This window comes from Portunus trituberculatus, chromosome 3 (genome assembly GCF_017591435.1).
Source record: "Portunus trituberculatus isolate SZX2019 chromosome 3, ASM1759143v1, whole genome shotgun sequence".
Lineage (NCBI taxonomy): Eukaryota > Metazoa > Arthropoda > Malacostraca > Decapoda > Portunidae > Portunus > Portunus trituberculatus.
The window spans coordinates 7,773,313-7,788,405 of record NC_059257.1 but is presented as its reverse complement, the minus strand read 5'-3'; the positions used below and the strand labels follow the sequence as shown (position 1 = coordinate 7,788,405).

Genomic DNA, 15,093 nt, shown 5'->3' with positions numbered 1-15,093 from the left:
GGTAGTGTAGAGTGATTTGGTTTTCATTTTCTTGTTTGTTTTTATTTGTTTCATCCATTTTTTTCTATTTTTTTTTTGTAATTTCTCGGGTTCTTTTTCATCTTTCTTCTTCTTCTTCTTCTTCTATTATTTTTTTTTTTCTTCTTCTATTATTTTTTTTCTTCTTCTGCTTTCTTCCTTCTTCTTCTTCTGCTTCTCTTCCTTCTTCTTCTTCTTTTTCTTTTCCTGCTACTACTACTACTACTACCACCACCACCACCACCACACTACTACTACTACTACTACTACTACTACTACTACTACTACTACTACTACTAGGTTACTGATATAAAAGTCTGTGTTAGCTATTTTCTTTTTATTGTTTCTTTCGTTTTCTATTGAATACATTGCTTTGAACGAACAATATTACGTATACGTGATAAAAGAACGAAAACCTGTATAGGATTTAGCTATAACAACAACAACAACAACAACAACAACAATAACAACAACAACAACAACGATAACTACTACTACTACTATCAACAACAAACTATCTAACCACAAACGAAATGAAAACAAAACAACAAAAACAACAAAAACAACAATAACAACAACACAACCTCTACAACCTACAACAAATAACAACAAAACAACATAATAAACATCTAAATCCTAAGAAAATGCCACTAAACCTTTCCTTTTATCTATAACACTATTCCCATTGCCTTGATCCCTTTTGCAACTCTGAGAACCTTTGTATAGCGGATTCAACTCCCTTTAACAGGTTCTGAATCGCTATCGGATCTTGAAATATAGATGTTATGAGACTTCTGGCGTCCTCCCCGCTTGTCACGTAGTAGTAGATGGAGTAGGCGACGAAGGAGGAGAAGGCGGTGACTGCCAGGGAGCTGTATACTTTAGTTGATTTGCTTACTCTGCAGAAGGAGGAGGAGGAGGAGGAGGAGGAGGAGGAGGAGGAGGAGGAGGAAAGGAAAGAGAAGAATTTTAGGAAGGAGAAGTAGAAAGAAGAGGGTAAGGAAGAGGAAGTAAGGAAGAATGAGGAGGAGGAGGAGGAGGAGGAGAAAGGTATGGAAGAAGAGAAGAAAGAGAAAAGGGAAAATGAGGAAGGAAGAGTAGCAAGAAGGAAGGAAGAAGGAAGTAAGGAGCAATGAGGAGGAGGAGGAGGAGGAGGAGGAGGAGGTGGTGGGTTAATGAGAATAGAAGGAGGAATGAAGAAGGAAGAGGGAAGAAAAGAAGAAAAGGTTGTAAAGGAAGAAGAGAAGAGGGAAGGAGTGTTTGTAAAGATGATGTTAGCATGAGAGGTTAAGAGGAGGAGGAGGAGGAGGAGGAGGAGGAGGAGGAGGAGGAGGAGGATGAAGAGAAGCAAAGAGAGAGAGAAAAGAAATAAAGTTAAACAGAAGAAAAGAAAGAAAAAAAGGAGAAATAGAGAGAGAGAGAGAGAGAGAGAGAGAGAGAGAAAGACAAAAATAATTAAAAACACCTCATAAAAACAAAACAATAAATAAAACAAATATAAAACAACAATCTCTCTCTCTCTCTCTCTCTCTCTCTCTCTCTCTCTCTTACCTTCCACCACCATAACCACCACCACCACCACCACCACCATATCCGCCTATTCCAGTGAATCCAAACAGCCTTCCTTCCTCCTTGCTTTCTTCAACATCCTTCAGATCCTTTAGAGCGCTTCCTTCAGGGCGAGAGGGGCTGGAAGGGGCCATTCCTGCGATCTCTCCCTCAATACTCCTGGCCTTTGATACCACCACCACCACCACCACCACCACCGCCATCCACAATTGCTGGAAAATAGAGGAGAGTCAAATGAGAGATTAATAAAGATAGATTAGAGATAGGAGAGAGATGATTAAAGATAAGAGAGATAATGAAAGGTAGAAGAGAGATAGTTAAAGATAGTTATGAGAGAGAGAAAAAGAGAGAGAGAGAATTAAGGATAGTTATAAGAGAGATAATTGAAGATAGGTAGGATAAAACAAGGCAAAGGAAGATTAGAGAGAGAGAGAGAGAGAGAGAGAGAGAGAGAGAGAGAGAGAGAGAGAGAGAGAAACAATGATTCATACAGAAACGTCTTACAATCATGAGAGAAAGAGAAAGAAAGAAAAGAAAAGAGAGAAAGAGAGAAAAAGAAAATGCGTAACAGGTCTTAAACAAAATCTTTTAAACAAGTAGGTGATAAGAGACGGAGAAAGAGAGAGAGAGAGAGAGAGATAGAACTGGCGGTAAGTTCTCTAAAGGCATAACGGAGAGAGGAGAGGTAAGGAGAGAGAGAGAGAGGGCAAGAGAACAGTTTATCCCTTCTGGCTGGGTGGGTCTGTGTGTCTTGGATTTGTGCAGTTACATCCCCGCGGCTCCCAGGCTTCCTTCACACTGGGGCGGCCGAAGCTCTGACCCACATAAGGATATACACTGTGTTCTCCTTCCTGTGTCCTCTCCTTGGCTGTGTAGTGGAAGTTATTGTGATTTTTCGAAGTGTGTCAAGTTGTTTTAAGGTGTTTTAAGTGTGTCAAGGGTGATTTTATAAGGGTTTTCATTATTTCTTTGTGTTCTTGTTTCGTGTGTCGTGTCTTGGTTACCTTGTGGGTTTTCGAAGTGTGTCAAGTTGTTTCGAGGTATTTGAAGTGTGTTAAGGGTGTTTTCTAGTGTTTATCTAAGTGTTTTCATCACTTTTGTGTGTTCTCCTTGTTGTCTCTTGTCTTGGTTACCTAAGTATGTGTAGTGGTAGTTTTGTGGTTTTTCAAGATGTGTCAAGTTGTTTCGAGATATTTTAAGTGTGTCAAAGGTGTTTTCTAGTGTTTATTTTTAGTTTTTAGGGCATTTTTCATGACTTAAGAGTTTTAAATGGATTTTTCGTGATTTCTTTGAGTTATAAAGGTATTTCCATGTTTTTATTTAGTTTTCATGGCATTTTGGTTGATTTTAGGGCATTTTCCTACATTCTTTTCTTGTTTTCTGTTCATACGAGTATCTTTCTGTGGATTCAAGTTGATGTTTTGAGTTTATTTTCGCTTATTTATTTATTTATTTATTTTTTTTTTGTTGGTGTTTTCGTTGGTGTTCTCTAGTGGTGGTCTGTATCGTTAAGTGGTAAGAACGTCGTACCTTGCAATTATCGTACTCAGGATTACTTTGTTGAGAATATTTGCATTAGTATTAATAGAAAACCCAATACTACTACTACTACTACTACTACTACTACTACTACTACTACTACTACTACTACTACTACTACTACTACTACTACTACTACTACTCACCATGGTTACTGTGGATGTTTTGATGTCCGCCTCTCACGTGGTGAAATGTGACGTCACTCGTTGTCTTCTTGATTCACAGAAAACGGAGAATTGAGTAACTTTTTATGGCAGACTTGTATAATTTTGAGTACTTGTCAGAAAATGGTCTTAAAGGAATATAGGATGGGACTGAAGGATATGTTAGTGAAAAGGAAAGAAAATGGGAAGTGACGAGTGAGGTAGAGAGGCGCAGAGAGGCTGAGATGTTGAGGGCGTGAAAGTTGGCCACAGAATGAAAGGCGTGTGGCAGACTGACCTAGTGTGTGTGTGTGTGTGTGTGTGTGTGTGTGTGTGTGTGTGTGTGTGTGTGCAGGTGACAGATGGCAGTTTTTATATTACTATAGTTTAATGTTGCCATATATTTCATTATGTGGAAGGGAAGTTATAAAATATGGAGAGTTGGTTTATATATTATCTACTACTACTACTACTACTACTACTACTACTACTACTACTACTACTACTACTTTTTATTTTTTTTGTCGCGTTTTCAGAATAGATTAATTAATTTTCTCTTTATCATCAAGGGTAAAGACAAACAAAACCTTAAGACGTACATTTTATTTTTCCTTTCTTAAGAGATAATGCCCGTTTACTTCAAATGAAAAGTATACAATGAAACACACACACACACACACACACACACACTCTCTCTCTCTCTCTCTCTAAATAAAGTCATCAAATAGTAACCAGAACGAATATGGAAACACGTCATGCTACTGAAAGGGTTAAATATACACACCACACAAACACCACACAAACACCACACAAACACCAACACCACAACACTTACCACGAAAACCTTGAACCGTGTGCTTAAACCCTTCAAAACATAAATATTCCCGTGCAGTACCGAATTCATAATCCTTACCTTAGAAATACAGATTACATAAGACCGCAACACAGAGAGACTCCCTTGAATAAACAATGGATAAATTCAGGGTATTTTTGGGATATTCCTGGGAAAGTTTGGATCATTTTTTAGGGTATTTCAGAGTTTTTAGGGAAGTTTGGCTGGTTTTAGGGTATTTTGGGTAGCTTTTCTGCCTTGAATTACTGGGCTTAGGGGAATGTTGTCCAGAAAGGCTGAGATACGAGAAGAGGAGGAGGAGGAGGAGGAGGAGGAGGAGGAGGAGGAGGAAGAAGAGGAGGAGGAAGAAGAGGAAGAGGAGGGAACGTGGACATGAAGTAAATTATTCAATATCACCTTCACTCCTTCGTTTATCTTTTCTTCTTCCTCTTCCTTATTTACTTCAACATTCTCACTTTCTTCCTTTTCCTCCTCCTTTTCCTCCTTCTCTTTTACTTCTTGTCTTTTTTCCTCCTCCACTTTCGCCTTTTTGTTCTCTCTATCTCCATAGTTATCTTTGTTATTCCGTTTCTCCTTTTCTTTATTGAGTTTTCCCTCTTCCTCATTCGTTATCACATATTTCTCCATTTCCCTCTTTCCTTTCGACGTAATAATTTCCACTGCTTCATTTCTCTTTTCCAAATTATCTTCCTTTTCCCTTATTCCCTCATTCGCTTCGTCTTTTTCAGTCATTCGTTCCTCTTCTTTATTCTTTTCCTCTTTCCCTTCCACGGTTCCATAATTTTTTGCTTTATTTTCAGTATTCATTGAGTTTACTTCTATCTCTTTCGTTTCCAGTGGTTCTGCTCGGTTTTTCTCTTTGTGGTTCTCTTTTCGTGGTTCCAAGTGATATTTTGCGCCCTTCCCTGGTTCTCCTGGTTCACTGTTGGCTGGTTCGTGTCTTGGTTCGATAAATGGTTCAAATGGTTCGCTGGAGGATTCATGGTTCGGTATTTTATGGTTCAAAGTGGTTTGTATCAATTCAGCTACTTGTTTTCTTAAGTTTTGGTTCATTTTTGTGGCTCTGGTTCGGTTCTCCGGTTTTCGTGGTTCATGGACCGGTTCACTTGGGTATTCATGGTTCACTGGTTTGTTGTTTGTGGTTTGCTTTGCCCTAAGGGTTCGTATTCTGGTTCTTTTTGGTTCCCTGGTTCATTATTTGTTTGTTTCATTGCGGTTCGTGTGTTCGTGAGACTCTCGATCGGGTTCCATAAGCGAGAGATGAAAGCGTTCACTGGTTCACTGCTGGCTAGCGAACCGAGGAGTGAGTGAACCGCAGACGACACCCGATCCTTTGTCAGAACCGAGGTAGTGGTGTTTGAATCTGTTTGGTTCACCTGAATGAGATCGAACCCTTTATCCTTCACGTTTTGTATCAGGAAATCCACTCCGTTCTCTGTGATGCGGTTCATGAGTTGGATCCCGTTTTCTTTGAGGTCCTCGATGAAGGGAGACTCGTATTTTCCGTGTTAGAGAAAACGTAGGTTAATCTTTTGCTTGTTCTTGAGTTACTGATGAGGTTGAAGTGATCAGAGACATAGGTTAGGATTCCACTAACTTTACGAAGCTCCTCAGGCACCACCACATCCCAGATCCTCTTCAAGATCCCTGGAATATCCTTCGTTGGATCCTCTTGTATTTTTTGAAGGAAGGTGAGGTCCTCTTCTTCCTCATCCTTCCTGTTTTTCAAGTGGTCTTCATATTCCTCTAAATCCTGCAGGAGGAGATTCAGTCCTTGCTTTGCCTCCTCCACGGCTCCTACAAGCAGTCCTGTGGTGCCCCTACCCTCGGTAAGGACTCCTGCGTTTGTGAAGAGGAGGTACGCGCAGAAGGCAAGCACAAGGACAAGACTGGATAGAGCAACGAAATGCCCACCACTCACTTCCTCCACCTCCGCCTGTGACTTCTTCAGCAGCTCCCCTTTAACGTCCTTGTCCGCCTCGCCGCGCCTCTGCACAGCCACCGGGAGGAAGACTTGGGCCTTCCTCCTCAGCCCCTGCAGGATATCCGGGCCGTGGAACATGTCAGGGACGCGGTCGGTGGATATGAGTGCCTGCAGTCTACTGACGGAGGGAGGGACGCCCATCTTCACCTCCCCGTACTTGTGTCTGATGAAATCCACCAGGGGCTGCACGTCATCAGGGGCCCAGCCAGGGGCAGAGCCGAGGAGGACCTGGGGTGAGGCCTGCTGTGCCCCTGGGAATTGTGTGAGGATATGGGGGCCGTGGCCTGGGGGATGAGGCGGGCGTGGGCTGTGGCGTGGGCAGGAACAACGGTTATGACATGGTGGGGACGCTGGTGGCCTTGGTAGTGAAAGGGACATAGTTACTAGTACCAGATTTTGAGATCCCGGGGTGTCCTTTGAAAGCAGATGTCCTTGGCTGTGCGTCAGGGCTCTGGATCAACGCCGCTGGACGACCTATCACTATGTCCTCGTCTCCTTCGTCAGGCGGGATGACGCCTCCTTCGCGGTCCGCTGCGGGAGGCGGGTGACCTACGTGCACCAGGTAGTTAGCGGTGGGGAGGCCTGGTGGGCGTGGATTGGACGTGCCGGGCAAGTTCGGGCCGCGCTCTTCAGAAATAAGGGCTGAGTCGATGGACTGCGCTGATTTGAGAAGCTGTGAGGGCTTGATGGGCTGGGCGGGGCTGAAGGGCTGGGCTGTGATGGGCTGGGGCGGCCTGCGTGACTTTACAGGGTCTGGTTTAGTCTTCAGTATGTCCTCAAGGCGAAAACTGGGGCGGAAGTCACTGGTGGGGGCGACGCCGGCGAAGACATCGAGGGGCGGCGGGGCGGTGTTCCCGACTGCCTTCTTGGAGGCGAGGCTGCTCACGTCACCTGCGGCAGCCCTGACGATGCTCTTGATTGAGTCGAGGATCTCCGTTCCCTTTGGCGTGGCCCTGGGAGATGTGGTGGTGGTGGAGGGGCGTGTGGTGGGCAGTGAGGGCTTCCTGGAGGGCTTTGTGGGCGTGGGCGTAGCTTGGTGGTGTTGGCGGGGGATGTGTAGTGCCTGCTGATCATGTCATGCACGGAGGCGGTAACGGGAATGACCACTGCAGGGACTCGGGGTTCTGGGGGCGCAGGGGACGTGACGGCGGGCGTGGGAGTCCTGCTGGGGGTGGTGGCGGTTGTGGAGGCGGTGGTGGCCGTGGACTGCTGGCGGGGGACGCTGTAGGATTCATGCCAACGAGATAAAAAGTCGCCTTTAGACTGAGAAGGTTTGGGTGAGGCGAGGCGGTGGTGGAGGTGACCCTGATCGCTGCCCCACCGCCCAGGGCCTCCTGACGCGGCAACTGCACCCTGCCTCCTCTTCCCTGACCCTATCACGTCCCCAACCCTGCCACCAACCCTCCCTCCGCCCGGACGCACCCTTCTGCCACCCATTGCCAGCCCCCAGCGCCGCCCCTTCGCCACATCCCGTTCTTCACGCCACGCCTCTGCTGACGGAGACGTTGAAGAAGGAGACCAGTACCATTGAACCGCCCTAGAGAGAATTTATCTTTTAGCCTCATTTTCACAGGGATACTACCAGGGAGCCTCGTGACCCTGGGGGAGGCTGGGGTGGCATGGGTGGTGGTGGTAGTGGAGGGGCGTGGCGGCGCAGTAGAGGGGTCAAGAAGAACGGTTTGCCTGCTGGAGGTGATCCCTGCGTACCTTCTGACGGGGGGGCGAAGGGGGGTGGCTATTCCCTCCCCCTCCTTCACCATCATCACCACCACCATCATCACCATCATTATTCGCCTCATCTGCAACACAAGACGTGAAACAGAACACAGGTAATGACTCAACACACACACACACACACACACACACACACACACACCACTGACCCACACCTGCTCTCCTTTATTGGCAGGTGAGCGAGACAACAACAGGTGAGAGCAATATCCCAATTAGCCGCCACACACACCTGGTGACCGTCGCATGTTCAGGTAAACTCAGGTAAACCGTTACACACCGTTACGTCCTGCTGGTCACTACATGCTGTTACCGACCACACACACACACACACACACACACACACCACAGAGATAACTAGATAGATAAAATAGATAGATAGGTAGGTAGGTAAATGGATAGATGGATAGATAGATAGATAGGTAGATAGTTAAGTAGGTAGGTAGGTAAATAGATGGATAGATAGATAGGTAGATAAATGCAGAGAGAGAGAGAGAGAGAGAGAGAGAGAGAGAGAGAGAGAGAGAGAGAGAGAGAGAGGAACGAAAATATAACAATAATCACGTTTTCTCTTCCCTTTGTTGACATGAAACAAAGAAAACGGGAGTAACAAGGCGATAAAAATTGACGAAACGAAGGATGAAAAGGTACGTAGTCAAACAAAATATCGAGATGAAACAAGAGAAAAAGCAAAGAAACAAAATAAAAACGAAACAAAATGGCAGAGATACAAAAATGAACGTGTAATGAACAAATAAAGTAATAATAAATATAAACACAAAGAAACACGAAACGGAAGAGAAGAATTAGTGTTTTGCTTTGACCTGAGACTCGTTTCATAGTGTTGACTCTTGTTTTGGCGGGACTCGGTGTTTGTGTTGGCATATCGGTGTTTCCAAGGTGTTAGTGTGTGTTGCGGCTCTTCAGAAGCATTCGCGAGTTTGCCAAAGAGGATGGTGAGTGTTGACAAATGTAGACAGTGTAATTCAACTGTTGCAAGCGAATTTAAACACTATTAGCCGGCTTTTAACGTGGTGTTGGCAATTGGTGTAGTCTGTGTACTCTAAAAGCGGCTCCTTGCTGTTCGATTGGTGTCCCAGGGAATGCGTGATTGTCAGATTTTTTTTATACAGGAGAGGCCAGCCAAGGGCAACAAAATATTAAATAAAGGCCCACTTGAGTGCTGGTTCCATCTAAGAAAAGTAGAGTTAGCCAAAATTAAGGAACAAATGTCTTGATACCTCCCACTTAAAAGAAGTCAAGTCGTAGGAAGACGGAAATACAGAAGCAGAGAGGGAGTTCCAGAGTTTACCAGTGAAAGGTATGAATGATTGAGAGTACTGGTTAACTTTTGCTTTAGAGAGTCGGGCAGAATAGGGGTGAGAGGAAGAAGAAAGGATATAATTCTAGTTTCTGGCCTTGTGTAGAGAGGCCACAGGAGGAGGGGAGGCATGCAGTTAGCAAGGTCAGTAAAATCTTGAGCTGTCCTTGTAATAAGCGCGTCGATCAACAGAAATCAAGTATTATTCACATCAAATCAATGACGTTATCAATAAGCAACAATGTGTTTGAAATCCAGGAGCCATTTTAGAGTAGACAGTATAATACTAATGTGCCTGTTTCTTGCCAAGTCCCGTTTTTTAAGGCACTTTCAGCGTTGGTGTTAGCGTCTACGTAGAGGTTCCTTAAATACTGTTGTCTCTATTCCCTCACCAGCAGGAGACACCAGTGCTATTCACGAAACTCAAGTTGAAAATTCGATGTGTCAAAATGTCTATCGTAAGGAAGAGATGATGGCATTTACAAAGGCGCACGCTCGGACTCCCTTACCGGGGTGAATTTTGGTGACCTTTGTAGAGAAGTCGTGAAGTGTCCACTCGTTACACGCACGTCCATCACCTCGACAGGATTGACATGGTAAGTATAATGTTCAAGTGTATTTCATGCCTTCAAACGCCAATACATACACTCAAAACAGTAACGATTTTTATAATATTTTTGGGATAAGTGATAACGGTAAGGGTAAATTTGCAGTTTGAACCAATATACCCTATCTTATATTTCTTTTTCCTTACGTCTAACAAGCTTGGGGACCTCCTGGGAGAGTGGGATTTTAACCTAACCTAACCCCATTTTCCGATAGGGTAAAATGGGGTTAGAGATGCGCGTAGAAGTGTGATCTGGGCCGTGAGAATGTGTATAGTTACGTGTGGTGTATTGGTTCAAACTGCAATGATACCACGGCAAGTATTGAGGCTTACGGGAGGGAGGGAGAGTGTTGCATATGTGTCCGGTTGTGTTGCCCTAATCACCTGTTTACCTTCACTCGTTTCACTTCGATTCAATTCCTCTCTGTTAGGTTAGGCATTGTTAAGTTAGGAATAGGGACCTAACCTGAATTAACTCTAGTAGTTGGTGCATAATTATGAACCCTTTCCGGTATACCTTTGAGAAATTTTTGTGTAAAGCAATAATTATAATTTCAGACATTTACAGCATTTCTGGATTTTATTGATGTTGTGGATGAAGCTGAGGAGGTGAGACTTCCCAGAGACCAGCTAAACCCATTCACTTGCATCTGGGACTTCACTGATCGCTTTTAAAACTACAATCCAAATACTTGAGAGCGTTCGGCCACTAGCAAGAGAACCAGATGGAAGAGGTAAGAACAAATCAATAACTCAATACAAATTACATACACCTTCAGTATATCATTCAATCCAGCTCTAAAAGTTGTATAGTATTTGTCAACCAGTCAATGATTATTCTAACTAAATATGTATACTGTGTCTCTCCTCGCCAAGTGTTTTCTCCCTAACCCATACATAGGCGCATTCCTCTCTTGCCATGCGCATTCTGTTGTCTTGCCATACGCATTGTTGTTTCCTAGTTAAGTATTTTTTCTTCCATAGTCAAGTAGTTATTTTTTTTCTCAGTTTTCTATTTTCTTTTAGTTATTGTGTGTTTGTGCGTGTGTTGTTGTTGTTGTTGTTGTTGTGTTATTGATTCTATTAGAACACCGCGTTATTTTAGTTATGATTAAGTTGAGACTGTTGTTATTTCACCACTACCACTATCATTACTACTACCACCATCACCGTGACCACTACTTGTATATATGTAACAATGCAACTACTACTACCATCACCACCACCACCACCACCACCACCACCACCACCACCACCAATACCACCACCCACTACTACTAAAACTGTTACCACCACAATCACCATCACCACAACAACTAGTTATGTAACCACCACCACCACCACCACCACCCTAATCACCAATACACACACACACACTCACGCACGCACACACACTAACGGGCCCAGTTGCAAGTGTGTGTTTGTTTCTCACGCTTATTTGAGTTCCCACGCTTATGCTCCGACACCTTGCTGGGGAGAGAGGGAGGAAGAGGGGAGGAGAGGGAGGAGGAGGAGAGAGAGAGGGAGGAAAAGCACGGAGCAGATGAGGAAGAACGGAGGAGGAATGAAGAAGAACGTAAAAGGAATGAGGAAGTAGTAATTGTTGTGAAGATGATAGATAGATAGATAGATAGATAGATAGAGAGAGAGAGAGAGAGAGAGAGAGAGAGAGAGAGAGAGAGAGAGATGATATGATGAAAGCTTATTAAATCGTGTCACTGTTTAGTTAGAATGATAAGAGGAGAAAAAATTCAACACTGATTTTAATACAAATAAAAAAAAAAAAAAATTCGAAAGGAACACTCACACACACACACACACACACACACACACACACACACACACACACACACAGATTTCCAGTATGGATACCACCTACTACCACAGTTTTCACACACACACACACACACACACGGCTACGGCCCGGTAGCTCAGTGGTTAGAGCGCTAGCTTCACCAGCCAGAGGACCGGGGTTCGATTCCCCGGCCGGGTGGAGATATTTGGGTGTGTCTCCTTTCACGTGTAGCCCCTGTTCACCTAGCAGTGAGTAGGTACGGGATGTAAATCGAGGAGTTGTGACCTTGTTGTCCCGGTGTGTGGTGTGTGCCTGGTCTCAGGCCTATCCCAAGATCGGAAACAATGAGCTCTGAGCTCGTTCCGTAGGGTAACGTCTGGCTGTCTCGTCAGAGACTGCACCAGATCAAACAGTGAATTATACACATACAGATTCCCAATAAGGATACCACCTACTGCCACAGTTTTCACACACACACACACACACACACACACACACACACACACACACACACACACACACACAGATTCCCAACAAGGATACTAACTACTACCACGCTTCACACACACACACACACACACACACACACACAGATTCCCAACAAGGATACTAACTACTACCACGCTTCACACACACACACACACACACACACACACACACACACACACTTACTCCCTCTACCCCAATAGACACACAAAAACACAAAATCCCAAACAAAACTAAAAAGAAAACAAAACAAAAACTGAAAAGAAATCAATAAGAGTGACAAAAACAAGACAAATAAAAAAAAAAAAAAATCACACTTTCACATTTCACACTTCACACTTCAAAATTCTGACACGACTCACACTTATCACTTCAATGCTCAGGTGAATCAGCTAATCAGTCAGTCACTTCAGATCACTTCAGGTAATGCACAAGTTCCCCAGGTGTGTCTTCCCTCAGGTGTGCAAGATGTGTGTGTGTGTGTGTATGTGTTTGTGTCAGGCCCAAGGCTTCGACTAACTCCTCTGGCTGCTGTGTGTGTGTGTGTGTGTGTGTGTGTGTGTGTGTGTGTGTGTGTCAACTGTCTCCCTCCCTTCCTCCTCCTCTTCATCTTTCCCTCCCTCTCCTCCTCTCCCTCCCTCCTTCTCCCATCTCTCCTCCCTTCCTTCTCTCTCTTTCTAGTTCTTTCCCTCTCTTTCCCTTCCTTCTCTCCTTCCTCTTCTTCTCTTCCTCTTCCTTTCTTCCTTCCTTTCTCCATTTTCTCTCTTAATTTCTCGTTTTTCCCTAGTTTCCTCTTTCTCCTTATCTTTTATTCTGCATTTCCTCTTCTTCCTTCTATCTTGCCCCTCCTCCTCCCTTCCCTTCCACCATCCCTCCTTGTTTTCCCTCCCTATCTCCTTCTCCCTCTCCCTCTCTTCGTCAGTGCCATCTGTGTGTGTGTGTGTGTGTGTGTGTGTGTGTGTGTGTGTGTGGTTAGGAGGGTGACCGCTAACAGTATTAAGTCTACTACCTCCCCCTCCCATCCTCCTCCTCTTCCTCCTCCTCCTCTCTTCTTCTTCTTCTTCTTCCTCTCCACCCTTCTCTCTTTATCTCTTATCCCCTCCATTCTCTCTCTCTTCTCTCTTCCCTTAACTTTATCTCTCTCTCTCTCTCTCTCTCTCTCTTATTTTCTTAAACTGTAAATTGTTTCCCTGTTTTTGTTTATCCTTTTTCGTGCAAATAAAAATAAGTAGATGCAATAATAAATGATAAATAAATGGAATAAGTGGATGAGTAAGATAGATGAGGTAAATAGTGGATAATGAAGGATGCATAGAAGAAAGTGGATAAGGAGATAAAGATTAAGAGTGGATGGATGGGAGAGATGCATAGAATGATAGATGGAAAATGAAGAATAAATATATGGATGAAGTAGATAAGGAGGTAAAAAGGAGGAGTAGATAGATGGAAGAGATGGATAGAATGATAAATGAAGAATAAAGAATAAATGTAAAGAAGAACTGAAGGAGGGAATAAGAACACAGTGACGTTGGAATTAAGAAATATGAATAAAGAGATAAAATAGATGAAGAGATAAAGAATAAGATGCAATAAAATCGAAAATAGAGACGAAAAGACAAAAAATGAAGATTGATCAAACGAAATGGAACAAAATGAAAATGAAAAAAAGAAAGCAATGAAGAAATTTGATGAAAACTGGAAATAGATAAAAGAAAACTAAAAACACTGGATTTTCTGTGAAGTTATTAAAAAAAGTGGAGCAGTTCTTTTTTTTTTTTATTTATACCATGTGGGCTTTTCACGGGAATTTCTGGGCTAAAGGGGATACTTTTGTGGTACCTCCTATCTCAAAGCCCACCCGCTAGGAAACCCTTGCCCCGAGTGAGGAAGCCCTACCTGCACTCGGACCGTGGACAGGATTCGAACCCGTACGCTTGGAGACCCCTCGGACCCCAAAGCACGCATGGTTCCACTGTACCGTTATATTGTGCACTGTTAAGAAATGTGAAAATAGAAAACAACGTTAACCGCTTCAGTACTGGGACACATTTTTACCTTGAGATTTGTGTACGATTAGACCATTTTATTGACATTAGGAAGGGTCTATGGAGGTCAGAAGATTAATGGCCACAGTCTTCACTATTTTAATCCCCTTCATGAGTTTCTGGAGCTGTATAAGATCACCAAATAGTCACCAGAAGGAATATGGAAAGGTGTCATGCTACTGAAGGGATTAAAATAAAACAAATATCAGTAAAAAAAAAAAAAAAAAAAAAAGTTGACATGAGCTGAAAAAAAAACTTGATTAACTTTATTGTTGGTCAAAAAAAAACTCATGAATAAATTTGAAGAAACAAGATAAATTAAGCTTTTATTCATTTATTCATTCACTTATTTATTTATTTCCTTTTATGGGGTTGTGAGTCTATCAACATTCATAAGAGTCATTTTGTATGCACGGTGTGGAGTTAAGATAGTGGTAAATCTCTCTCTCTCTCTCTCTCTCTCTCTCTCTCTCTCTCTCTCTCTCAGGTCGTGATTTAAAAAGACGCGATGTGTTTAAGCGACAAATTGATTGCTTTGTTTTTTTTGAGTGGGAGAGAGAGAGAGAGAGAGAGAGAGAGAGAGAGAGAGAGAGAGAGAGAAATTATGTAACTTGGTGAACTTTGATTTTTTCCCAGCGCTTTACATCTGGACACGCTCTCTCTCTCTCTCTCTTTCTCTCTCTCTCTCTCTCTCTCTCTCTCTCTCATGTCCTTTTTTAATTTTTCTACTCTTTCCTACTTTTGTTCTTCTTATTCTTGTTGTTCTTGTTCTTCTCTTTCTCCTTCTCCTTTTCCTTCTTCTCCTTCTCCACCATACAAACCGTCATCTAATTAACTGTGTACCGGTAAATCTGTATACCTTGTGATGCGTAGCTGCTCACCGGTATCTCTCATTACCTGTGGCTCCCTCAGGTAACATCCTCACCTATATAAACTCTAATTACCATACGAGATGCAATTAACCTGGAGAAAAGAGGAGATGGGGAGGAAGTCTTTAAATTT

The 15,093-nt window shown here is 43.3% G+C and overlaps 1 long non-coding RNA gene and 1 pseudogene across 1 annotated transcript; both read right to left on the bottom strand.

Moving 5' to 3' along the window:
* Positions 1–340: 340 nt before the first annotated feature.
* Positions 341–3,529, bottom strand: LOC123509589. Its single transcript, XR_006676227.1, has 3 exons — positions 3,273–3,529; positions 1,570–1,799; positions 341–917 (listed from the first exon to the last, which is right to left on the bottom strand). It is a non-coding gene; the product is annotated as an uncharacterized LOC123509589 (long non-coding RNA).
* Positions 3,530–4,879: 1,350 nt separating this feature from the next.
* Positions 4,880–12,541, bottom strand: LOC123509372 (annotated as a pseudogene).
* Between the last annotated feature and the right edge of the window lie 2,552 nt (positions 12,542–15,093).